At 34.7% G+C, this 3,382-nt stretch overlaps 1 non-coding gene across 1 annotated transcript; it reads right to left on the bottom strand.

Moving 5' to 3' along the window:
• Window positions 1-370: 370 nt before the first annotated feature.
• Window positions 371-444, bottom strand: TRNAF-GAA. Its single transcript has one exon. It is a non-coding gene; the product is annotated as a tRNA-Phe (tRNA).
• Between the last annotated feature and the right edge of the window lie 2,938 nt (window positions 445-3,382).

The following is a 3,382-nucleotide window of genomic DNA, read 5'->3' as shown; positions in this document are numbered from 1 at the left end:
GATCAAACACGTTACCTTTAAATCTTCAATATGACGCTCTCCTCACTAGTATTAAAATTGAAAATTCAAAAAGTAAAGGTAAACTTATGTCAGTTGGATAAAAAACGTGACAGATCTTCCTCTAATTCATTGAGATTGAAAAACGTGATAGAATAATCGCTAATGACACTAATTTTAGAGTCAAGTTATGCAACTTAAACAAAGTGCGGTGAAGTTGGATAAAAAACGTGACAGAATAATCGCTAATGACACTAATTTTAGAGTCAAGTTATGCAACTTAAACAAAGTGCGGTGAAGTTGGATAAAAAACGTGACAGAATAATCGCTAATGACACTAATTTTAGAGTCAAGTTATGCAACTTAAACAAAGTGCGGTGAACGTGGATTGAACACGTGACACTTCAGATCTTCAGTCTGATGCTCTCCCAACTGAGCTATCCCCGCAATCATTAGAAATAAAAATTCATCAGTATAGGTATTTTAGCTGATTCATTGAGATTTTAACAAGAAATAATGACTAATTTTCTATTGAATAGTCAGGTTATGCGAACTAGGTTTGGTTAACATGGAGATCGAACACGTGACCTTCAAATATTAAATTTGACTCTCTCCAAATTGAGCTATCCATGCTAACATTAAAAATGAAAATTTTTAAGTAAAAGTATTTACGCTAATTAATTGAAATTTTAGAAAGAAATAATCACTAATTTTAAATTGAAAAGTCAAATTATGCAAGATTGAACACGAGACCTTTAGATCTTCAATCTAATGCTCTCTCAACTGAGCTATCCACACTAACATTAAAAATGAAAATTCATCAGTAAAGGTATTTTCGCTAATTCATTTTAATTTTAAATAGAAATAATCACTAATTTTTAATAAGATATTCAAGTTATCCAACTTGTATAAGGTGCGGTGAACTAGAACACGTTAGGTATTTTCGATAATTCATTGAGATTTCAGAAAGGAATAATGACTAATTTTAGATTGAATAGTCGGGTTATGCAACTAGAATCAGGTGCGGTGAACGTGGATAACAAACACGTGACCTTCAAATCTTCAGTCTGATGCTCTCCCAACAGAGCTATCCCCGCTAATATTAAAAATGAAAATTCATAAGTAAAGGTACTTCCGCTAATTCATTATATTTAAAAAAGAAATAATCACTAATTTTAGATTGAATAAGCAAGTTGTGTTTTTAGATTGTATAGTCAGGTAATAAACTTGTATTAGGTGCGTTGAACGTGGATAAAACACGTGTGACCTTCAAATCTTCCGTCTAACAATCTCCCAACTGAGCTACTCTTGCTAACATTAAAAATGAATATTCATCAGTAAAGGTATTGGGTACGCTTCTGGAAATTCAACAAAAGGCAATAGTATTAGACCGAGATGCCAGATTTAAATCTCGCTTCTGAAAAATTCAACAAAAGGCATTGGGTACGCAGTTATAGTACGACATTCCACCCATAAACAGATGGTCAAACAGAAATGCTCAAGCAAATATTGGAAGAAATGTTGAGGACATATGTGATCGATTTAGCAGGAAGCTGGGATAAATACCTACCCCTTATGAAATTCTCTTATAATAATAGTTGCCAAGCAACCATAAAAATGACCACATATGAGGTTCTCTACGGACGAAGATTTTGATCCCCTATCTTTTGGGAAGAAGGGGGGCAAACGAGAACTATTGGACCAGAGCTATGCAAATTACCAACGCCGCAGTCTAGAAGATTAAAGCTAGGATACAAACCGCACAAAGCCGAGAGAAAAGCTATGCAGATCTAAGGCGCAAGGACATGGAATTGTTGGTAGGGGATCATATATTCCTAAAGGTAGCACCCCATGAGAGGGGTGCTCAGGTAGGGTAAAGAGGGGAAGCTAAGCCCTAGGTTTATCCATCCCTTTGAGATATTAGAAAGGATTGGATCTAGAATCGGGCAATGCCCAAATTTGTCTGTAGTACGTAATATCTTTCATGTATCCATACTACGGAAGTATACCCTAGATCCTTCGCACGTACTGGCTCATGAAACTCTCTTCTTGAGAGATGACCTAACGTATAAAGAAGACACGATTCAAATAATAGACAAGAAAGTCAAAAGATTGAGAAACAAGGAAATCGCTCTTGTTAAGGTCCTATGGAAGAATCATAGAGTAGAAGAAGCCACTTGGGAAACAGAAGGCAAATAAGAACCTTGTACCCTGGCCTATTTTAGAATAAGCACTTTCGATGACCGAAAGTTTTCAAAGGAGAGGAGAATTTGCAACACTCAAGGTCTCCAATAAGAGACCGTGTATAATCCCTACTAAGTTGTATCTAGAAGCAAAGAACAAGTAGAATTGAAAAAACATTGAGAAGATGATACTTTTTCTAATTTTTATAAACTTCCCGAATCATTAAATTTTTTATAGAATAATAATTACAAGGGGCTTAAAAAAGAAAGGCTCCGATCGGAGAAGACATTTCTGGCAGAAGATTCAAAAAAATCAAGAATGAAATTATAGAAATTCTAGATGTTTCAATGGTAGTGGAAAATCCGTCTATAAATTATGAATTAGGGTAGACTATTAGGGGCAAGAAGCAAGCTTAATCGAGTACCCAATCGAGAGATACAAGTTTTTTGTTTTGGGGTATCGTGTTCATGGGTTTACCTCGAATTCGAGAACTAGTCCACTGTTCATTTCCAAACTTGTTCCTGCACCATCTAAATAAGTTTACCCATAAGTTTGGTGAAGGAAAGAGGTCCTCAAAGTGCTAGTAGGTTTTCCCACGAATCAGTCCATGTTAGGTTACCCTCTAATGTTTTCCTAAGCTAAAACCTCAACTCTTAAAGCCTAACCCAAGACATTATGTATAAACCTAAGTTCATCAATAATCCATGTACCAAGTACATAGAACTATGTGAATAACGTGCTAAATAAGTTGCTAGGATCCATACCCATAAGTAACCATTATTTGCCCATAAGTTCTTCTTTTGAGTCTGCTTCTTATTTTGTGTTTGTAACGATTATGTATATGTAACACCCCAAACATGAAGAAAATTAGCTCCCACAAAAATAAGCCACTCATGAAAGACCCAAAGGACAGAAAGGAAAAAAATTAAAGTTTTAAGCAAGAACAAGGGACTTAGTCAATTGAGTACCCTAACAAGTGATTTCAAGGATTGGAAAGGAAAAAGTAAATGAAAAGGGCAAAAAAGTCATTTTATCAATTATCAAAAATCTTTCTCGATTTGTAATTCCTTATGTAGAAGGAATCTCAAGATTCAAAAATAAGGGGGAAATGAACAAAAAACAATGAGGAATTTGTAGAAATATTATGGATTTTTCGAGAAAAATAATAATAAAATATTCGAAATGTGGAAATTACCAAAAT

This window comes from Cucurbita maxima, unplaced genomic scaffold (genome assembly GCF_002738345.1).
Source record: "Cucurbita maxima cultivar Rimu unplaced genomic scaffold, Cmax_1.0 Cma_Scf00121, whole genome shotgun sequence".
NCBI lineage: Eukaryota > Viridiplantae > Streptophyta > Magnoliopsida > Cucurbitales > Cucurbitaceae > Cucurbita > Cucurbita maxima.
Note: the sequence above shows the minus strand (reverse complement) of the source record. Positions and strands in the feature narration are given on the sequence as shown.